Genomic DNA, 23526 nt, shown 5'->3' on the forward strand with positions numbered 1-23526 from the left:
AGAGCCCAGCTGAGCAGAGCCAGGAGAGGGCCAAGACCGGATGGTCAAGCTCTGACATGGATCATAGAGGACAGCAATGGTCAGTTAGAGAGCTGGCCCATGGAAGTGCGCTCACCTGGTGTGTGTGTGGGGGGGAGGGGGTAGACACTCTGATGGTCATGTGTAGGTGCCGTGTTGGGCCGATGCGGGCAGGAACCCTGCCATCAACAGAACTATAAACCCCAAAGCTTCCCTAGAAATGAGGGAGAGAGAGAAAAGCAGAGCTGAGAGACAGTAAGCGGGGGCGGGGGGATGTGTGTATTGCATGCGGCTGACTCGACTTCCATCCCCAGCATCCCATATGGTCCCCCTGACTCCCCCTGCCCCGCCCCGTGCAGCACCAGGAGTGATTCCTGAGTGCAGAGCCAGGAGTGAGCCCTGAGCATCACTGGGTGTGGGTTGGAAACAGAAAGAGAAGGAAGAAAGAAAGAAAGAAAGAAAGAAAGAAAGAAAGAAAGAAAGAAAGAAAGAAAGAAAGAAAGAAAGAAAGAAAGAAAGAAAGAAAGAAAGAAAGAAAGAAAGAAAGAAAGAAAGAAAGAAAGAAGAAAGGAAGGAGGGAAGGAGGGAGGGAAGGAAGGAAGGAGGGAGGGAAGGAAGCAAGGAAGGAAGGAGGGAAGGAGGGAGGGAAGGAGGGAGGGAAGGAAGGAAGGAAGAAGAGAAGGAAGGAGGGAAGGAGGGAAGGAAGGAAGGAGGGAAAGAAGGAAGGAGGGAAGGAAGGAAAGAAGGAAGGAAGGAAGGAAGGAAGGAAGGAAGGAAGGAAGGAAGGAAGGAAGGAAGGAAGGAAGGAAGGAAGGAAGGAAGGAAGGAAGGAAGGAGGTGACACAGGCATTCAGTCACGGAAAGTTCAAGATGCTGACCACCAGCATCTCTATCAAATGTCAAGTCCTTCCGGGGTCAGGCGGAGTCTGATGACCCTCGATGACCTCTGACCCTGGCAGTCTCTCTGGGATGATCATGACTCCCGGGATCGTGTCCCCTTCCTGGAAGGGGCCAGGCCTGGACCCCAAACAGGAGCGGCCTGGGGCCTGCAGGGAGGGGCTCCCCGGGCTGCCTTGCAGATGGGGGGCCGGGCGAGGGGACTCGGGAGGCATCTGGAGGTCACATGTGGCCTCTGCTGGCTGCTGTGAGGCCCACTTCTGCCGACTGAACCCCCAGGAAGAGGCTTGACCCCGGGGATGCAGCTGGACTTTGCAGCCCCACTTTGAGGCCCGAGACCCCCCACCCACACACGCACACGCCGTGCTGGGTCTCTGCCCTCCCTGCGGGTGAGGCTCTAGGTTGGGGACAAGGCTCCCAGCCACAGCACCTGCCTGTGGGAGGGACTCGCTGGACGATCCACGGGGAGGGCCCTGGGTAGCCTAGTGGTTAGAGACGGTTGCGTCCGCTCATCCCTGCTGACGTGGGCCATCCCCCCCCAAACCCGAACCCCCACCCAGAGCAGGTCGGGCGGGGCCCGAGAGAGTGTGGCCGAGCAAGATGCAGAGAGGGGGTGGCCATGGCACCGACTAGACCCCGGGTCACTGCACTGCCCTCCCCGTCACAGTCTGTCCCCAAGCCAGGCCCCAGCGGGGATGTCCCAGAGCCCCGAGCCCCTCACACTCCGGGGCCAGAGACCAGCTGTCGGCTCCCCAGGGGCCTGGGGGTCTTCAGAACTCGGCCCCACGCCCGGGAACACCCTGGCCTGGGGGTCCCCCCCGCCCCCAGCACGCCCGGACAGCCGGGCACCGAGACCGTCCCCTGGACCAAAGGAAGCCGGAGCCCTGGCCGGGCCCGGTGAGGAAGGGCCTGCAGCCTCCGAACCCGGGACCGCGGGGGTGTCTCCGTCCCCCTTTCCCGAGGGGCCGCTGACCCCACTCACCCCCCTGCCCCCTCCGCCCTGGACCCCAACTTGGGCCGCCCCAGGCTGGGCCCCAAGACACGAGTCTCTGAGTCAGAGGCCGAGGGCTGTGGAAAGTGCATCAGCGCCCCGCGACCCGCCCCCACCTCGAGGGGCCAGGAGGGGGCAAGTGTGGCTGGGCGGGGGCGGGGGCGGGGGGCCGGGTCACAGCAGGCCCAGGGGCTGCCTGGAGCAGGACTAACAAGCCTGAGAACAGATGTCCGCCCGCAGCGCCTAAGTGCTTCCAGCTGCGCCCTGGACACCGCGGCCGGCGATGAACGGGCGACACTGGGGAGCCGGCCCGAGAGGAGGGACCCTCCCCCCGTGGCTGCTTCTGGGGTGGTGAGACGCCCCGATAAGCCGCGGCTGACAGCTCAGGGCTGGTACCCGGAAGCCGGGGCTGGGCGGACGCGGGCACCTCTCTAGTTTAGAAGCAGGTTTTAAGGTAGAAAATAAAACCCTCTCCACGCGGGGGCTGAAAGGCTGAGCACTTGCAGGAGAAACCCCCAGCATGGCCCCCCAGACACCACCAGGAAGGACCCCCGAGCACTGAGCCTGGAGTCACTCGTGAGCACTGCCAAGGGTGGTCCAATTAAATAAAAAAAAAACACTCTGGGGGGGGCCGGAGCGATAGCACAGCGGGTAGGGCGCTTGCCTTGCACGCGGCCAACCCGGGTTCGATCCCCGGCATCCCATATGGTCCCCCAAGCACCGCCAGGAGTAGTTCCTGAGTGCAAAGCCAGGAGTAACCCCTGAGCATCGCTGGGTGTGACCCAAAAAGCAAAAAAAAAAAAAAAAAAAAAAAAAAAAAAAAAAAAAACCCACTCTGGGGGCTGGAGCGATAGCACAGCAGGTAGGGCGTTTGCCTTCCATGCGGCCGACCCGGGTTCAAATCCCAGCATCCCATATGGTCCCCTGAGCACTACCAGGGGTGATTCCTGAGTGCATGAACCAGGTGACCCCTGTGCATTGCTGGGTGTGACCCAAAAAGCAAAAAAAAAAAAAAATAACACTCTGGACAGATAGTACAGTGGGTAGGGCACTTGCCTTGCACGTAGCCGACCCGGGTTCGATTACCAGCACCCCATATGGTTCCCTGAGCCACACCAGGAGAGATCCCTGAGCACAGAGTCAGGAGTCATCCCTGAGCACTGCCAGTGCAGCCATAGACACACACAGACACATATTCTCTCTCACACACTCACACTCACACTGACACAGACACACACACACTCACAAACTGACACTCACATGCACACTCACACACACACTCACACACACACACACACACACACGCTAAAACTGAGGTGGAGCTGAGTGGGCCAGAGCACTGCTGTGTGTGCTGGGCACCGGGTTTCATCCCTGGAACCACGTGGGCCCTGGAGCACTGAGCCAGGGGATGGATGGACGGGGCGAGGGGCGGAGGGAGGGAGCGAAGGACAGAGGGGGTGGGGTGGAGCATGGAGGGGGGTTAGCTGGGTGGTCGGGCGGACGGAGGGGGAGGGGGAGACGGTTGGCGGGGGGGGGGGGGTCTGGCAGCTCTGGGGCGTTGGTGTCTGAAACCAGCATCCGACCAAAGCCTACACTTAGACGCAGGGGACGGCGGTCGAGAGAGCGAAGGAACGAATGGTCCGTGAGTGTGAGTCTGAACAGGCCCCGGGGCCGGAGAAAACCCGGTTTCTCCCTGTGGGTCTGTTTGCAAAGTGCCCGGCAAGCCCCAGGACAGGAAGAACAGAGGCCCCGGGGAAGAGAATAGAGGCCCCGGGGGAGAACAGAGGTGGGGGGGAGAGAACAGAGGCCCCGGGGGAGAGAATAGAGGCCCCGGGGGAGAACAGAGGCCCCAGGGGAGAGAACAGAGGCTCCGGGGGAGAACAGAGGCCCCAGGGGAGAGAACAGAGGCCCCGGGGGAGAGAATAGAGGCCCCGGGGGAGAACAGAGGCCCCGGGGGAGAACAGAGGCCCCGGGGAGAGAATAGAGGGGGGGGGGGAGAGAACAGAGGCCCCGGGGGAGAACAGAGGCCCCGGGGAAGCAGTCCGAGTTCCCGGGACACCAGCTCCAGAGCCGTGGTTTTTCGGGAAAGGAAAGGGGGGACCCCGGAGAAGTTGTGGGGACCTCAGGGAGCGAGGGGCCTCCCCGGGGACAGGTTCCTCCTCGCCTCCCGCCCAGCGCCCGGCCCCCGACAGGGACAGGCCAGGCCCCCGCGCTGGAGCAGGCCGGGAGACGGGGCCCGTCAGCGTCTCTCTGCCTGAGCTCTTCTCACAAGAGAAATATTGATTTCACTGAGCTTCCTGGAACGCGGCGCCTCTGACGTCTCCATGGCTCTCGCAGACTTTTGGCTACACCAGCCTGGTGTGTGTGTGTGTGTGTGTGTGTGAGCTTCCTGGAACACGGCGCCTCTGACATCTCCATGGCTCTCGCAGACTTTTGGCTACACCGGCCTGGGGGTGTGGGGTGTGTGTGTGTGTGTGTGTGTGTGTGTGTGTGTGTGTGTGTGTGTGTGTGTGTGTGTGTGTGTGCAGACACAGCCAGGATCTGCTGCTTGCTTTAACCAGAATAAAACGGACAGACACTGAGCTGGAGAAGGGCGGCTGTGTCTCTCCAGAGGGGCTCCCAATGTGGGAGACAAGCCCATTGCCCACGTAGATCTATCTCCAAAGTGCCTTAGAAAGTGCCTCTTGCAGGGGCTGGAGTGATAGCATAGTGGGGAGGGCGTTTGCCTTGCACAGGGCCAACCTGGGTTCGATCCCCAGCATCCCATAGGGTCCCCCAAGCACCACCAGGAGTCATTCCTGAGTGCATGAGCCAGGTGTACACCCTGGCATCACCGGGTGTGACCCAAAGAGAAAAAAAAAAAAGTGTCTCTTGCAGTTTGTACCCCTCCCTCCCTTCCTTTCTCCCTTCCTCCCTTCCTCCCTCCCTCCCTTCCTTCTTTCCTTCCTCCTTTTCTCTCTCCCTTCCTCCCTCCCTCCTTCCTCCCTCCCATCCTCCCTCCCTTCCTTCTCCTTCTCCCTGACGTCTTTCCTTCCCTTGTCCTTCCCCTTCCTCCTCTCCTTCCCCTTTTTCTCTTAGAGGTTTTAGCTCTACACCCACTTTTTTCCTTCTTTTTCCGGTTTGGAGAAGAATCGGAACAAGCGTGAGGGGAAAGCAGCTCTCAGTCCCGAGTGTCCGGGAGCCCTGGCTGGTCCCCGGCGCCCGAGGAACTTTCCAGCCCTTTGCCCTCAGACACCGGCCTGCGACGGACGAGGCCTGCCCAGCGCCGGCCCCGGGACTCCGGCAGCCGCGTCACCGCGAGCTTTTCTGTTTGTTCGTTTGCCCGGTTGAGCCTGGACCACGCCCGAGTGTGTGCCCGGGACCCAACCTGGTTCGGCCCCATGCCGGGAAGGCCCGGTAGCTCTCTCGGGCCCACCCCTCACTCTGGGGGCCTCTTCTCGCCCGTAAGGGGGTCCCAGCGGGCCAGCGCTGCCTGCAGCGAGGAACGGCTCCACGGGGTATTTTCTCAGATAAATGCTCGTGATTCCGAAAGAATCTCGGGACCGGGCAGCTCGCTGCAGAGATGCCCCCAGACTGCACCCGGCCATTTCACCCGGGCACCCTGGACAGGAGTAGGCGTCGTCCCTCTGCCTGCACCCCCCCCCCCCCCGATCCCGGGGGCCGCCCTCTTCCAGAACTCCCAGAAAAGCCCAGGGACTCGGGATTAGTGGCGGCAAACTCCAGGCCTCAAGGGATAGGGGATGGGCCGGACCCTCTCATCCCCCATCCTCACGGGACCCTGGAGGTGGACCCTGGAGGTCACGCCCCCAAGCTGCCTCTGGTGATTATTTAAACTCATCAACGACCATGATCCAGAGACATACAAAAGAATCTCAACCGAGCAGCTTGCTGCAGAGATTTCTCCAGACCCTATTATCTAAAATTTTAGTTTTCTCTTTTTTTCTTTTTGGGTCACACCCGGCGATGCACAGGGGAATTACTCCTGGCGGTGCTCAGGGGACCCTGTGGGATGCTGGGAATCGAACCCGGGTCAGCTGCATGCAAGGCAAACGCCCTCCCCGCTGTGCTATCACTCCAGCCCTAAAATTTTAATTTTTTTTTTTTTTTTGCTTTTTTGGGTCACACCCGGCGATGCTCAGGGGTTAGTCCTGGCTTTGCACTCAGGAATCATCCCTGGTGGTGTTCAGGGGACCATATGGGATGCTGGGAATTGAACCCGGGTTGGTCGCGGGCAAGGCGAACGCCCTCCCCGCTGTGCTATTGCTCCATCCCCTCCAGCCCTAAAATTTTAGATTTCTAGGAACGACATCCTATGTTACTCATAACAAGCAACACAAATTAATTATCTAGCATCTGCCTGTTCGGCAGGTTTGAGCGGTGGTGGGAAATTCAAAATAGTGGTGGTGGGAAAGGGTGATGGTGGTGGGACTGGTGTCGAAATATTGAACGTGACCCATTGCAGTGAACAACTTTATGAAGAAAATACTCGTGATTTTTAACATCGCACCCTTTAAATTGATGTGCCCCGTAGCTGGTGATACTCGGCTTTGTTCCTGGGGGGTGCTGGGGGGGCATATGCGGTGCCAGGAATCAAACCGGGGGCTACCCGAGTCCAGAGCGAGGGTCTGAGGCTCCGGGCCGTCTCTCCAGCCCTCGCCTCGCTCCCTGTGAGGAGAGAGGAAGTGGCTTTTTTCCATTCACCTCCTCATCAGCATTTTTGTTAGTTTGGGGGTCACACCCGGCGGTGCTCGGGGCTAACTCCTGGCTCTGTTCTCAGGGTTCACTCCTGGCAGGGTTCGGGGACCATGTTGTGCCAGGGATAGAACCCAGCTTGCGTCAAAGGCAAGCGCGCTGCCCACTGAACCATCTCTCTGGCCCCTTCTCATCAGGGAACCCCCCCCAGCACCTGTTTCACTCTTCCTGCCCGAGAGAGGGTGAGGCTGATTCTTCAGCAAAGACCCTGTGGGACACTTCTGGGCTCACACCTTGGCTCCTGTGCCTGTGTCTTTAGGACACGTCCTCAGAGGAGAGCTCACTGGGCAAAGCGGGTGGGCACTGCCAGTGCGTCCACACATCCTGTTCCGTGCAGTGCGCTTGCTCGCGCCTCGGTCCTTTCACGCACTTTCTCGAGGCGGCAGCGGCTCGGACGGGCTCGGACTCACTGTGTCGCACACAGACTCGGGAATGCCCGCACACTCGGCAAACCAACCCCCCCCAGTGTGGCCCAGGGAAACCGGGCTGGAGGGGCAGTGCAGGGGGTGCAGGACTGGGCCTGGCACTGCGGGGAGGGGAGGCGCTCGCCTGCACCCGGAACTCTCGGGCACAGGGACTGTCGCTGGGACACGGGCATGCGGCCCCAGGCCAGCGTCTAAATTCATGTTCCTGTGGACTCTGACTTTGGCCAGACAAGTTCTCCCGCCCTTTCGATGATGCGATGCCTTGTCCCGAAGATCAACCTCCTTCCGGTGAGCGAGGAGGAGAATGCCAGCTGTGTCCGGGGCGGCCAGCTGTCCTCCGCCGCCAGTGACCCAGAGTGGCCCACAGTCTGCCGGCTGGTTGCGCCTGAAGGTAGATTGAGACATTTCCGGAACCCAGGCCTGAATTTCTTCCCCTGAATGAACCAGAAACAGCCTCAGAAGCCTAGCCAGGGGCTGGAGCAATAGCACAGCGGGGAGGGCGTTTGCCTTGCACGCGGCCAACCCAGGTTCGATTCCCAGCATCCCATAGAGTCCCCCAAGCACTGCCAGGAGTAATTCCTGAGTGCATGAGCCAGGAGTGACCCCTGTGCATTGCTGGGTGTGACCCAAAAAGCAAAAAAAAAGTCTAGCTAGACAAAACACACATACACACACATACACAGGCACACACAGACACATATAAACACATAGACACACACAATATACACAGATACAGACATACATAAACACAAACACAGACATATACAGACATATATATACAGATACACAGACACACATCCACACCTATCTATACATACACACACCCCACACACATAAACACCCCACATGTACGTATATATATATATATATATGCACACACACAGAGACATACACACAGACACTCACCCACACAGAGACACACACCCACACCAGCTTTTTAAAACCTAGAGCTAAGTTTTGAAATGTCCGAGACCCCCTCAGTGAAAGGACCCTCCAGAGAGCCCCCAGGCCCTCCTCCCCAGGGAGGAGCCACACTGGACGGAGCCCCGTGTACTGAGTCCCAGGTGTCTGGGAAGGGACCCGGAGTGGTTGTCTGACCGGCTCCCGGCATCCTGCCTCCTCTGAGGAGCGGCCACCTGGCTGTGTGGTCCAGACACCGGGCCCAGGAGAGATCACCCGCTCACTGACTAGAAACATACGACATGGCTGGTCCGGAGGGAACAGACTTTAACACCTTCTGGGAGGCAAAGCCAGAGTTGGGGGGAGTGTTCCAGAAACAGCTGGGAGCCGAGGTGACCGTGACAGAGACACAGAAGCACAGAGGCAGGTGGAAGAGGGGCGGATGCTGTCCCACTCCAACGTGCAGCTGGATCAAACCTCACCTGAGATCCCCCCTGCTACGGGACTTCCCGTGACGTGAGCCGACCAGTGTCCTTCCTCCACATTGTTGTATTAGGGTGCTCCGAGGCCCCCCCAGCAGGAGCCCAGGGCACCAGGAGGAGGAGGGCTGGGGGAGGCGGGCGCAGCCGGGTCTGAAGGCTCAGGCGTGGCCCAGGTCCCGCTGCCCTCACAGTCCCGCTCTGCCGTAGCTGCACCAGCCCTTGGCCCTGCTGGCTGCACGGGAGGAAGAGGCTCCCCTGCAGCCTCGATGGACCCCCGGGGTGTGGCTGCGCCCCCCTACCCGGAGCCTGCGCTGGGGCCGGCTGCCTTCACCAGCCTCCCCAAGGAAGCCCCCCGGGGAGGGCAGGAGCGGAAAGAACGTTCCAGAGGAAACAAACAGGCGATGGTAATTAGCCACATCTGTGGGACCCAGCACTCGCTTCTTTCTGGGGGGGGCGTTTGGGGGATCCCACCCACTGTGCTCGGGGGCTCCCGACTCTGGCTGCCTCGGTGGCGCTTGGAGGGTCTTGTGGGATGGCGGATGGGCCCGGGACCCCCACGCCCCACAGCCCCGCCCCACCTGAGCTGACGCAGGGGCTTCTCTGGGGCCGGCAGGGCCCGGGTCCACCCTGTGCGTCTCAGCCCTGCCGGGGTGCGGGGGCCCCTCGTGTCCTCACGGCACCCACCCTGGGCCGTCTCTGTGCCCGGCTGCTTCCTCTGTGCGTCCGGGCAGACAGCGGCCCCGGGGCCAGCCCAGCTCGGCCGGCGGCTCTGCCAGGGCGGCCCAGCCGGGCACCCGCGCTGAGTCACTGCTCTGAGCCAGGCCGGTCACCCCAGGGCCACACCCGACTCAGGGCCCGAGCCTGCCCTGGGCAGGGCCAGTTGCTGCCCACGCTCCAGGGTCAGACCTCGGGGAGCGACTCACCAGCCCAGCCGGCCCACGGTAGGACTTGGAACATGACAGTCACGCTCGCCACCGTGTGGGAGGCACACGGGGTCCGACAGGGCCCGGACAGTCACGGCCAGCGTCACCGTCCACCACGGTCCACCACGGTCCACCACTGTATACCACTGTCCATCACTGTCCCACCACTGTCCACCACTGTCCACCACTGTATACCACTGTCCATCACTGTCCCACCACTGTCCACCACTGTCCATCACTGTCCACCACTGTCCACCACTGTCCATCACTGTCAATCACTGTCCACCACTGTCCATCACTGTCCACCACTGTCCACCCTGTCCATCACTGTCCACAACTGTCTATCACTGTCCATCACTGTCCACCACTGTCCATCACTGTCCATCACTGTCCATCACTGTCCATCACTGTCCACCACTGTTCCCATCACTGTCCTCACTGTCCATCACTGTCCATCACTGTCCATCACTGTCCCATCACTGTCCATCACTGTCCACCACTGTTCCCATCACTGTCCTCACTGTCCATCACTGTCCATCACTGTCCCATCACTGTCCATCACTGTCCACCACTGTTCCCATCACTGTCCATCATGTCCATCACTGTCCATCACTGTCCATCACTGTCCATCACTGTCCACCACTGTTCATCACTGTCCATCATGTCCATCATGTCCATCACTGTCCACCACTCTCTACCACTGTCGATCACTGTCCATCACTGTCCATCATGTCCACCACTGTCCACCACTGTTCATCACTGTCCATAATGTCCATCATGTCCATCATGTCATCACTGTCCACCACTGTCCACCACTGTCCATCACTGTCCATCATGTCCATCACTGTCCCACCACTGTTCCTACCACTGTCCCCGTCACTGTCCACCACTGTCCATCACTGTCCCTGTCACTGTCCCCGTCACAGGCCCCGTCACAGGCCCCGTCAGACCACAGCGTCATACTCAGCCCAGGGGTCTCCAGGCCAGGCCGTGAGTCCAGCCTCGGGGCCCCCGTCCCCCGCCGGCCGCGGTTCCTACTCGCACTGTCCTGACGCAGGAACCAGCTGTGCCCGTGACGCCCCTTCCTCTCGGCCCCCCCGGGTAAATGGAGCGACTCTGAGATCGTTTCCAGGTCGGCCGCTCCGTCCTCCAGCTCTGCCGCCTGACCCGGCTTCTCCACGAAGCCACAGGCGGGACCAGGGGACAGAGACCCCAGGGCTCTGGGTGTCTCTGGCTCTGGGCAGGGACTGCCATCTCCTCCCTGTGCTCGCAGTGAGTCGCTTCCCGCTCTGGGCCTCAGTTTCCCCCTCTGTATAATGGGCCTAGGGATACTCGGAGCCTCTCGCGGTCTGTCTCAGCGTGCGTGAGGGCCCACGCTCATGTCCCCTGCGTGAGATCCCCCGTCTGCAGCCAGGGGCGAAGGGGACTTGGATGCTCTTGGAACACTGCCCTCGTCCCTGTCACGGCCGCCCGAGGGCTGAGACTCGCCCTGTGCAGGGGAGACCCTGGCCGCCAGCCCGGGGCAGGTCCGACCGTCTTGGTAGAAGTTTGAGGCTCTGGGCCAGAGCGACAGTACAGCATGGGAAGGGCGTTTGCCTTGCATGCGGCTGACCCAGGTTCGATCCCCGGCGCCCCATAGGGTCCCCCAAGCACCACCAGGAGTAAATCCTGAGTGCAGAGCCAGGAGTGAGTCCTAAACATTGCCAGGTGTGACCCCAAAAGCACCGTAGCACTGTTGTAGCACTGTCGTCCCGTCGCTCATCGATTGGCTCGAGCGGGCACCAGTAACGTCTCCATGGTGAGACTTGTTGTTACTGTGTTTGGCATATCGAATACGCCACGGGGAGCTTGCCAGGCTCTGCCGTGCGGGCGGGATACTCTCAGTAGCTTGCCGGGCTCTCCGAGAGGGACGGAGGAATCGAACCCCAGGTCGGCCGCGTGCAAGGCAAACACCCTCCCCGCTCTGCTCTCGCTCCAGACCCAAAAAGCAAAAAAAATTTTAAAAAAAGAAGAAGTGTGAGTCTCTGTCCAGACATCCCCTCCTGCTGCCTCAGTGTGTGGACCGTCCACGCTCAGGGACCAGCAGCTCGGCCTCCTGCGTGCCAAGAGGCAGGGACAGAAGGCCCAGCCATCTGCCGCCACAGCTCACCTCCGAGGACACTCCAAGGACACCACTTGGTCATGGGCTCCAGCCGGATGCAGGACTGGCCGAGGCACACAGGGCACCCGCAGGAGCAGCCGTTTTGAGGGGTCGATGGTGGGGGGGGCCGATGGCCTTCTCCCTCCCGGCGCTGGCCCCCGGCTCCAGAGGCCCCTCACACTCCAGAGGGAGTGCTTGGCTGCGCTGACCCCAGCCGTGCGCGCGTGCAAGCCGGATGTCCAGGGGCAGCGACTCTGCGTCCGCCAGGCCCCCCCAGCCCCAGTGCGCCCCCACCTCCTCCCCCGGGCCCCAAGGCCAGGCCCACTGAGCACGTCAGAATCACGCTGACCCCAGTAAGTCACGTCCCCCGGGGACCTTTTTCCAATGTGCGGCCCGAAGCCAAGGCCATCAGACAATGCCGGATGGCCGGAGGGAGGCCCGGGGGCCAGCCGAGCACGGGGTCAGGGTCCCGGCCTCTGTCCCCCGGCCCCCTGCTGGGGGGCTGGACATGGGCGGTCAGACAAGAGGCTCCCGGACATTCAGAGCCTCTTGGGAAAGCGGAAGCGGGCTGACCTGGAGAGGGGCCAGCCGGGAGGGGGCGGAAGTCTGGGATTCGGGGGTTGGAACGGGGGGGAGGCCAGCTCTAGGGTCTGGGCTGGAGGGTCTCAAAGTCTCTCCTGCTGGGCCAGAAACTGTCACTGTCACTGTCATCTGTTGCTCATCGATTTGCTCGAGCGGGCACCAGTAACGTCTCCATGGTGAGACTTGTTGTCACTGTTCTTGGCATATCGAATACGCCACGGGGAGCTTGCCAGGCTCTGCCGTGCGGGCGGGATACTCTCGGTAGCTTGCCGGGCTCTCCGAGAGGGGCGGAGGAATAGAACTCGGGTTGGTCGCAAGCAAGGCGAACGCCCTACCCGCTGTGCTATCGCTCCAGCCAGGCCAGAAACTAAAGGGTCTTATGCCAGGTGGGTCCTGACCGTGCTGTGTGACCTGGGCCGAATGGCTTCACCTCTCTGGGCCTTGAGATCCAGAGTGCGATCTTAGACCCCACTTCCCAAGGCGGGAGGGAGGATGGACGAGCTCGGAAGGGAGCCCAGCAGAGCACGGCCGAGTGGCAAGGGGGCTGCTCCTGCTGGCCCCTACGTGGACAGTGTCTCCCCAAATTCCACGTCTGCGCAGATCGTGACCCCCCAGATGTCGTTAGCCAAGTGAGGTCACAGAGTGTGTCCGCAGAGCAGGCACAGCGGGGAGGGCGCTAGCCTTGCACGAGGCCAACCTGGGCTCGATCCCCGGCGTTCCACAGGGGCCCCCGAGACCCCTGGAATGATTCCCAAGTGCAGAGCCAGGTGTCAGCTCTGAGCACCCCTGGGTGTGACTCGAAAGCAAAAACAAGGGACTGGAGCGACAGCACAGCGGGTAGGGCGTTTGCCTTGCACGCGGACGACCCGGGTTCGATTCCCAGCATCCCATAGGGCCCCTGAGCACCGCCAAGAGTAATTCCTGAGTGCAGAGCCAGGAGGAACCCCTGTGCATCGCCGGGTGTGACCCAAAAAGGAAAAAAAGCAAAAACAGAAAAGAGAAAAAGAGGCGGAGAGGGCGCGTGGGGTGGCTCGGGGCTGCAGCAGCTCCTCACATGCTCGAGGCCTCGGGTTCGACCCCAGCCCCTCAGCAGCCACTGGAAGGACACAAGTCAGCATGGCCTGATGGCGACCCCAGTGACACGCGTGCGAGGGTTCGAGAGCCGACAACCAGAACAAGCACAGCTGAGTGGGGGGCACCGTCAGGCGCCCCCGGGGACGGTGCATCCACAGAGGGGAGGGGCGGGGCGAGGGGAGAGCTGGTCTTCAGCTCGCTGGCTCTGGGCAAGCAGGGGTGGGGGCAGGGGGCACAGACGCCCCCCCGCGCCCCCCGCCGTGGCCCGGAATTCGCCTGATCTCACCCCTGGCTGGGCCCCGGCAGCCTCACAGTTCCTGCCCTGCAAGAGCGGGGTCCCCCGAGACCAGCAGAGTTCACCCGTGTCTCCTCACCCCTGTCCTGAGGTGCAAACATCTCAGAAATGCGCAAGGCCCTGACCGCAGGGGACGCAGCGTCCTGCCCCCGCGCCACTTCCTGCGGGGCTGGGGGCTGAGAGCCAGGAGTGGGGGCTGTCAGCTCCGAGAGCCTGCCCCGGGCAGGGGCTCCCCTCTCCCGGGGCCCCCGAGGGTGGCGCCTGGGCCTCTCCCAGGGAGGGTCCGAGCTCAGCCTTGGAGCGTCCCCAGCCGCCAGCAACCTGGGCAACGCGATGGTCAGGCCTGGACCCCGGGGAAGCTCCACTTGGACCCCTGAGGGCAGGTGGGCATAGGCGAGACCCTCCTGAGGGCAGTGTGCAAAGTGAGGCTCTCTAACCCCCGCATACACACACGCACACATGCATGCGTGCACATACACATGCACGCACATGCAAGCACGCACATGCACACGCATATACATGCAGCCACACATATGTGCACATGCACACATGCACATATACAAACACATGTGCACCCACAGACACACATGCATGTGCACACACATACATGAACTGCGCACACACGCACGCGCGCGCGCGCACACACACACACACACACACACACCCTGTACTTTACAAGAGACTAGTCCACAATCCTCAAGGCCCCAGCACCCCACCCCACCCCGCCCCTGCTGGATTGGAGCGAGTCGTGCTCGGCCTGCTCTGTCCCCAGGAAAGCCAGAGCCGAGGGCCCCGTCCCCAGAGACCGCGACTGAGAGGCAGATGCAGCCTCTGCTGACAATAGGGGGAGATGGCCACGCACAGGGAGCCCCAGTCTCCCCACCCCATAATGAAGGTTCTCAGGGGCCTGAGTTTGTCCCCCAAAATTAGGAACTGGACACCTGGGATGCTAATTTGTGTAGAGACGCCATGAACATGCAGAGATGGACACCGACACGGCAGAAATGGTCACGGACACCACAGAGACAGCCACGGACACCAGAGAGACAGTCACGGACACCAGAGAGACAGCCACGGACACCACAGAGACAGCCACGGACACCAGAGAGACAGTCACGGACACCAGAGAGACAGTCACAGACACCAGAGACAGCCACGGACACCGCAGAGACAGCCACGGACACCAGAGAGACAGTCACGGACACCAGAGAGACAGTCACAGACACCAGAGACAGCCACGGACACCGCAGAGACAGCCACGGACACCAGAGACAGCCACGGACACCAGAGAGACAGTCACAGACACCAGAGACAGCCACGGACACCAGAGACAGCCACGGACACCGCAGAGACAGCCACGGACACCAGAGAGACAGCCACGGACACCGCAGAGACAGCCACGGACACCAGAGAGACAGCCACGGACACCGCAGAGACAGCCACAGACACCACAGAGACAGCCACGGACACCAGAGAGACAGCCACGGACACCAGAGAGACAGCCACGGACACCAGAGAGACAGCCACGGACACTACAGAGACAGCCACGGACACTGCAGAAATGTTCACAGACCACAGAGACAGTCATGGACGCTGCAGAACCAGCCACGGACACTGCAGCAACAGCCACGGACATCAGAGAGACAGTCACGGACACCAGAGGGACAGTCACGGATACTGCAGCGACGGCCACAGACACCGAAGCGGATTTCCTAGGGGCTTCCTGGAGGAAGAGGGCTGCCTAGCATGGACAGGACCCCAAAGGCCTGGATCTCCACTCGCCACCCCCAGCCCCAGCCCCCCTCTCCTACCTCCCGGCTGGGGCACAGGACCCCCCAGCCGCCGCCCCAAACCCACGCTTCTGAGGGTCCCTCCCCACTGGTCCGACCCGCACACTCGCCCCCACACGGGCAGAGCCCCGGGCCCACGGGCAGGCGGCGGCACGTGGGGCTGAGAAAGCTCTTCCCAAGCAGAACTAATCAGCAGCAGAAGTGGAATTCCTGCCCTATGCCTGCAAACACGCTTCACCCTGACGCTGTGGCAGAGATGCTCCAAACAGGACAAACGCTGGGGCACGACCAGGGCCTACTCAGAGTTGGGGCCCCTCGGCCGGGCCGGCCTTCCTCTGGCTGCAAGGTCGCGAAGCCAGCCTGCCCCTCCCCCACCCAGGAGAGCACCTGGTCGGCCAGCACTGTCTTGGGGGGCATGGGTCGTCCCCCCCACCCCCGCCAGGCGCCTCCTGGAGAGGCTTGGGGGCGCGGGCAGGAGCCGCCCCTACCCAAACCCCGACCCCACACAGCCAAGGGAGGGACAGAGCCCCGGACCCCAACTCCCAGCCAAGTCCCGGCCCTGCCCCGCCACAGGCTTCCTGTGTGACGTGGGGCAAGTGACTTTCCCTCTCTGGTCCTCATTTTCCGCGTATCTGGAGGACCGAGCAGCCCCACATGCGTGGAGCAGTCGCCACGCGAGGATCCACTGGGGCCCCCCCCACCCCGCTCCTGCTTTCGGGGGATCTCAGCGGGGGGCCCGGGGCTCGTGGCGTCTGTCCCGGGCGCCGCCGTGGGAGATGGAGGGAAATTCCACTCATTCAAGTGGCAAGAAGTGAGACATCTGGCGAGAGCCACGTGGTGGTGGTGGCGTGTGAGCGGGCGGCCACAGGGGAGGCCGCTGGGGACAGTCCCGCGTGCTTGAGGATGCGCTGGCAGCGTAAGGGCCGTGCACGGGCAGCCCCGGGCCCCCTCGCGGGAACGTCCAGCCAGGGCGCGTTTCCCAGGTGCAGCCTGTCGCCAAGCTCACGTGACCGTCCCCGTGTCCCCCTGTCCCCTGTGTCCCCCGCGGCCGGCCGGTCTTCTGCTCAGGCCGCAGCAGGCCCCGAGAGAAGGTGAGGACACGCACGGGGCCTGCGGGGTGGTTCTGCAGTGGAGCAGGACCCAGGCCCCGGGCTCGAGCCCCGAAAGGACCCCCACACCCCCACACGCAGCCCCTCCCCACTCCCCACACCCGCAGCGAAATCACTGAAAGCCCTTGGCTTAAAGTCACAAACGGAGCAGCCGGAGACATAGCACCGCGGGTGGGACACGGCTCCCAGGTTTGATCCCAGCACTGCAGACGGCTGCCCGGGAGTGCTCCCTGAGCACAGAGCCAGGAGCAAGCCCAGAGCACTGTCGGATGTGACCCCAAAACCTGACGAAAGGAGGTAAAGGAACAAAAGGTGAGAACAGAGACCAGAGGAAGAGGGAGAGAGGGAGAGTGACAGAGAGACAGAGAGAGAGAGAGAAGGAAGAGAGAGGGAAAGAGAGAGGAAGAGAGAGAGGGAGAGAGAAAAGGAAGAGAGAGGGAGAGAGAGGAAGAGAGAATGTGTAAGAGAGAGAGGGAGAGGAAGAGAGACTGTGAAAGAGGGAGAGAGGGAGAGATAGAAAAAGGGAGAGAAGGAGAGAGGGTGAGTGGGAGGGAGAGGAGAGAGAGGCAGAGAAAGAGGGAGAGAGGAAGAGAAGGAGAGAAAGAGGGAGAGAGGGAGGGGGAGGGAGAGAGAGCAGGAGAGGGAAAGAGAGGGAGAGAGAAAGAGGGAGAGAAGGAGAGAGGGAGAGAGGGAGTTAGAAAGGGGGAGAGAGGGAGAGAGAGCAGGAGAGGGAAAGAGAGGGAGAGATAGAGGGAGAGAGGGAGTGAGAGAGGGAGAGAGAGAGAAGGAGAGAGGGAGGGAAAAAGAGGGAGAGAGGGAGAGAGAGCAGAAGAGGGAGAGAGAAAGGGAGAGGGAGAGAAGGAGAGACGAAGAGAGGGAGGGAGAGAGGAAGAGAGAGCAGGAGAGGGAAAGAGAGAGGGAAGAGGGAGAGAGAGCAGGAGAGGGAGAGAGAGAGGGAGAGAAAGAGGGAGAGGGAGAGAAGGAGAGAGGGAGAGAGGGAGGGAGAAAGAGAGGGAGAGAGAGCAGGAGAGGGAGAGAGAGATAGAGGGAGAGAGGGAGAGAGGGAGAGAAGGAGAGAGGGAGAGAGGGAGAGAGAGCAGGAGAGGGAGAGAGAGAGAGGGAGAGAGGGAGAGAGGGAGAGGGACAGACTGTGAGAGAGGGACAGAGAGGACAGCGTGCACATCACAAGAAGGGCTGCAGCCCCCGAGACCCCCGGCTCAGAGGAAGCTCAAGCCACAGAGCAGCAGCCGACCCCTGCGGTGAGCGTGTGGGCAGCCCAGTGCCCCCGGGGAGCCCCCCAGCTCTGACCTGGGCACCTCGGGTCAGGGGGCTCCACCGGAGGGCATGCCTCCAATACACCCATTTCACTGGCCGCACCTGGCGATGCAGGGAACACGGGGACCCCCGGGGCCTCCCCCAGGCTGGTCCACGCCCCGGTCCGGAGGGGCCCAGTCCAACAGTCAAAAGGACCAGAGAGGCGCGTGAGTGGAGGAGCGGGCGCCCCGGCAGGGCAGCCCCCCCTGGCCCATTCTAGTGGCTGCCCCAGTCTCACGCGCTGAGCCCCGCCCCCACCCCCGCTGGGGCGACTTTCTCTGTGGTCCCCCTGGAGTGTCCAGGGGCCCCGGGGGGCTCAGATGCTCGGGGCTGCCCCTCGCTCCCCTGAGTGGGGGTCCGGGGGGCGCCCGTCCCACCCTGCGGAGCCCAGCGGGCCAGCGGCACGAGGCCCTTCTCCTGGCGTGGCCGTGGCACGGGCGCCCTTCTCCGGCCCGGCTGCTGCCAAGCCCCCCGGGCCCCTCCCGGCCGCGCTGCAGGAGAAGCGAGCTAGGGAATGAGAAATATTTTCCTCTCGTGCTGGCTCGGGGAGGCTGGAAAGGGCCCACCTGGCTCCGGGGCCTGCTAAGAATACGAGCCGCCCCGACTGCCCGCGGGCCTGGCCGGGTCCTCCTCCGCTCCGGTCCAGGGGTGGCTCTGCTCGGGCTGCAGCGGGACAGGACGGAGGCCAGACGGGAAGGCAGGCGGGTGCGCGGGGCCGCCAGGGCAGGAGCGCAGGGTCAGCGTGTGGTGGACGGAGAGCCGTGGGTACACCCCGGGTCTCTGTCACCCCGGGAAGAGCGGGAGCCGGGCTGCTGGTGGGAGGGGAGCGGAGGAAGTGGAGGGATTTGTTTCTGGGGTTGGTGCCTGGGCAAGCGTCCCTGGGGTGAGGGCTAAGCACAGCAGGAGCTTATACACGCGTGAGCACACACATACATGCACACATACATGCACACATGCACACACATGCACAAACACGTATGCACACACGCACTCACATGCTCACAGAGGCACATACTCACATACACGTGCACACGCATGTGTGCGCACGCATGCACACTCATGCACATGCACACACATACATGCACACATGCACACACATGCACAAACACGTATGCACACACGCACTCACATGCTCACACAGGCACATACTCACACGTGCACGCACATGTGTGCGCACACATGCACACTCATGCACATGCACACACATATATGCACACAGGCTCACACTCACATATGCAGACGCGTGCACGTGCACACACACACACACATACGTACAGAACACCAGCAGCTGGGCTGATGGACTGTGGTATACGGATGATGCTGTAACAGCCAACTCTCCCAGGGAGAGTGTGTGTATGTGAGTGTGTGTGTCAGTGTGTGTGTATGTCAGTGTGTGTCAGTGTGTGTATGTGTGTGTGAGTCAGTGTGTGTGTATGTGAGTGAGTCAGTGTATGTATGTGAGTGTGTGTCCGTGTATGTGAGTATGTGAGAGTGTGTATGTGAGTGTGTGTGTTCGTGTGTGTCAGTGTGTGTTAGTATATGAGTGTGGGTGTGAATCAATGTGTGTATGTGAGTGTGTGTCAGTGTGTGTGAGTAATTGAGTGTGTGTGTCAGTGTGTGTATGTGAGTGTGTGTGTGAGTCAGTGTGTGTATGTGAGTGTGTGTGTGCACGCACACGTGGGCCTCTGGGCATGGCATTCACACGTGACACACGGATCCTCCGGGGTCCCCTGAGCGCGTGGCTGTGGGAGGTGACAGGATTAACCCAAGGCGCAAGGCCGTCACGCATCAAAGGCCCGACCCCCCTCAGGGCTGTGTCAGACCCACCAGCTTCCCCCAGAACACGCGGTTGCCTGGCGCCTCAGCGCTGCCCGGGCCGCCAAGAGACCCGCCCCTGCGGGCACCGTCACCCCACAGTCTCGCCCACACAGAGGCCCCAGACAGCCCAGGAGCCGAGGGCACTGGGAAGCGTGGCTGGAGGGAGGGGAGAGGAGGGCAGGGCAGGGGAGGGCAGGGGAGGGCAGGGCCTGGGCTCTGGGGCGGCACATGGGGCCTAAGCAGAGGTGCTCTACCCCCCACCTCAAAAGTCCACAATGCTGTGAATGAAAGAGAAACCAAGCTTAAGGAGGGAAAGCCAGGGCGGAGAGAGAGTGCTCAGGTAAAGTGCTCGCCTCACACGCGCAGCCAGGCCTGGTCTCCGGCAGCCCTTAGTGGTCCCCGACCCGCCGGGGTGACCCCTGAGCCAGGAGGAAGCCCTGGGCACCTCCGGACGAAGGCCCCAGAACAATGTTAAAAGGGGGGAGTGAAGCAAGGCTGGGGGTGAACGCAGCTGCCCCTCGTCCCTCTGCTCTGCCCCGGCCTCGGGTGTCGGCAGAGCCAGAAAAGCTTCTTTTCATTTGTTCATTTATTCATTTATTTATTTATTTTGCTTTTTGGGTCACACCCAGCAACACACAGGGGTTACTCCTGCCAGTAATTCCTGGCACTCAGGAATGACTCCTGGCGGTGCTCGGGGGACCCTATGGGATGCTGGGAATTGAACCCGGGTCGGCCGCGTGCAAGGCAAATGCCCTCCCCGCTGTGCTGTCCCTCCGGCCCCATGAGAAACTTCTTTTTAAATCCTGGCAACTGGGGCCGAGCGATAGCACAACGGGGAGGGCGTTTGCCTTGCACGCGGCCGACCTGGGTTCGATCCCATATGGTCCCCCAAGCACTGCCAGGGGTAATTCCTGAGTGCATGAGCCAGGAGTAACCCCTGAGCATCGCCGGGTGTGACCCAAAAAGCAAATAAATAAATAAATAAATAAATAAATCCTGGCAACTTCGCCACTGGGTTGCCAAACTCCTGGACATCTGACCAGTGGCTCTCACGCAGGCCAGCTGCCCCCAGGAGGGTGTTTCTGGTCCCCTCTGCCCTCACAGGGACACTGGCCAGTGGGGGAGCCGGGGGGGGGGGGGGCGCGGGAGGGGCCTCGGCTCAAAACAGCAGGAGCAGAAAAAGAGAAGAGGCCGCATATGGCGACACGCCTTTGGCACTCCAGGAAGAAACCGGGGGGGGGGGGGGTGCTCGGGGGTCTTGCTAAGGGGCCGCCCCCCAGCCGGCGTCTGGCTTGCATCACTCATGCAGCCGACTGAGGCCGGGGGCTACCTGCAAGTGAGGCCGGCCGGGAGCACTGTAAGCCCTGCAAGCCCAGGGCTCCCGCCGGCACCAGGAATGCAGGTTCTTGGGGCCCCTCGCCCCAACGGCCCCTGACTGTGCTGGGGCCCCCCCACGGGGTGCCTGGGACAAGGGGGAGGGGACCCCACAAGGGAGGCGGGACCACCCTCTGGTTCCCACGGGAGCCCCGGGCTGGGGGCTTGGAAAGAAAGTCGGCGCCCGCCCGACAGATCCATCCGGGGATGGAATTTTCCAGAAGAGCAAGGACCCCATCTGGGTGCTGCTCCCCCCCACCTCCAGTCTGCCCCGTGGCCTGGCACCCTGGGGGTGGGCTCCCTCCCGCTGCAGCCCTGCAGCGACCTCCCTTGGCGGTGTCAGGGAGGGAGATGCCGGCTGAGCCCCTCTTCTCTCTGGGCTCCTGCTGGCCTGAGCACTCGCCGCCTGCCGAGTTAACCCCTCGCTGTCTGGGCGCGCCGGGAGGTCTGCTGGGCTTTCTCGGGCCGGGCCCTGCCGAGGAGGCGGGGAGAACCCGAGTGATTTGAAACAGATTTTTTTTCTTTTTTGTTTTTTGCAGGCGAAATGAAACTGGAACAGAGTTTCCTGGAGACGCACGCCACCCTCCCCCGACCCCCCACCTTAAAGACGCACGCCACCCTCCCCCGACCCCCCACCTTAAAGATGCACACACCCTCCCCCCCACCTTAAAGACGCACGCCACCCTCCCCCCACCCTCCTGGACCCTCTTGGGGAACCCCAGGGAGCTGCCGTCACTGAGGGGACCCGCTGCCTACACACAGGGGGGCCTCCCCTCGGCCCTGGTCTTCCAGGGACCACCACTTGGTCACGCGATGAGGACGGGGTGGGCGCGGGAGGGCTGTCGCCCAAGAGCGGGCACCACCAACTCTGCCCAGGACCAGCTGTGTGAGGCTGTGTGCCAAAAGGGGGTGGGTGGGCTGTAGGACCCCTGGGAACCTCGAGTGCCCCCACTCGGCGCTCTACAAAAGGGGCATCAGCACCAGTGTCCCGCAAGGAGCACTGTGTTCTCATGAGTTGGGCCCCTGGAGGCACAGAGAGGGCAAGAACATGCCCAGGGACACACAGCAAGATCCTGGACCCAGCTGTACCTCAACGCGGGGGGTCCCCACTGCTCTGGGCGTACTAGGTCCTTCCCGCCCTTGGAAGCTCTCCTCCCCCTGCCCCAGACCCGTGTCTCTGGGCACTCACCATGGGGCAGGAGACGGGGTCACTCAGGTCTCTGTCCGTCCAGCGGGCTCGGCAGCCTCTGGAAGATCTGCCCCCGGGGACCCTCTCCCGGCTTCCTGGGGCGGCCGGCGCGGCGGGGAAGGGGGTTATCAGGCGGCGTCAGGGTTCCGGGGCAGCCGCCCGCTGGGCCCCCTGGCCCGGATGCCGCCCCTGCTGTGCGCCCCGCGATTGCCCGCGGTGTCCCTCCAGCCCCGCCGGGGACAGCTCCACGCGGGCCCCAGCGGGCGGGGCGGCCGCAGGCCCCTCCCCGCCCGCCCGCCCGCCCTTGGCAGGGGGACAGGGGGCCGCGGCTCACTGTCCCGCGCTCCCCGGGACTCATCGCGGGGCGTCCGAGTCGCGTGTGGGCGCGCGGGGCGGTTTCTAGTCACCCCACTCCGCTCTGCGGGGCTAATCACAAACAGATGCGGCTCCCCGGCCTCCTTCACCTGCCTCCCTCCCGCGCCCCGCGCCCCGCGCCCCTCCCCTCCCCCACAGCCCCCCTACTCAGGGTGCAGGGACCCCCCCCCCCCAGTCTCTCTGAACGTCCCATTTCATCCAGGGTGCGAGCAGCTCGGGTTTGGGCCACGGACAGACTCCCGCTGTCTCCAGGGCTTTGCCAGGGGTTTTACGACCTCATTATTACGGGGTTCCTCCCCCCCCACCCCCTTCCTGTGCTCCTGCTGGCTTCACTGCATCTCTGAGGCGAGAGGTGGGGTCCGGACTCTCTCTGTCTCCTTGATCTGGGGGTTGGGGGGCTGGGATTCTGCTCCCGGACAGAGGCTGAGTGAGGGCGAGGCCCTGCCTGCCTCTCGGCCTCCCGACAAAACCTTCCCCTCCGCCTCCCCTCAGCCCCCTTGGCCCAGTGACCACTGCAGAGGAGGCAGGAAAAAGGACACTCGAAACCGGACAGCCCCCCGCACCCCCAGCCCCGCACGCGCGTACACACACACACACACACACACACACACACACACACACACACACGCTTCTGGAAAGGTGATGCTGGCAAGGACGCTGGGGACGAGCGAGTCAGCAACAGGCTGAGCCCCCGCACGGCAGGTCAGCCACAGAGCAGACAGGAAGCGCCCCCCCCCCCCGGAAGCCCCTTCTAGAAAACGGCCCTTGGCAGGCTGGGCAGGACAGCAGCAGGCAGGGCGTTCGCCTTGCACGCAGCCAACCCGGGTTCCATCCCCAGCACCCCGCGGGCTCCCCTGAGCCCCGCCAGGAGTGGCCCCTGGGCCCAGAGCCCGGAAGAAGCCTGAGCACCCCCGGGTGTGGCCCCTCAAGAGAAAATCTGAAAATAGTCCTAGGGGGGCTGGAGTGATAGCACAGCGGGTAGGGCGTTGGCCTTGCACACAGCCGACCCGGGTTCGATTCCCAGCATCCCATATGGTCCCCTGAGCACCAGGGGTAATTCCTGAGTGCAGAGCCAGGA

General features: G+C 62.5%; 1 protein-coding gene across 1 annotated transcript in view; it reads right to left on the reverse strand.

Annotated features, from left to right (window-relative positions):
- Positions 1 to 22282, reverse strand: part of RIPOR3 (RIPOR family member 3) — a 53344-nt gene extending 31062 nt beyond the window's left edge. The window contains exon 1 of the mRNA XM_055139755.1: positions 22074 to 22282. The gene's annotated coding sequence lies outside the window, so the exon portion shown is untranslated. The remainder of the gene's footprint in view (positions 1 to 22073) is intronic.
- Between the last annotated feature and the right edge of the window lie 1244 nt (positions 22283 to 23526).

This window comes from Sorex araneus, chromosome 5, assembly GCF_027595985.1.
Source record: "Sorex araneus isolate mSorAra2 chromosome 5, mSorAra2.pri, whole genome shotgun sequence".
Lineage (NCBI taxonomy): Eukaryota > Metazoa > Chordata > Mammalia > Eulipotyphla > Soricidae > Sorex > Sorex araneus.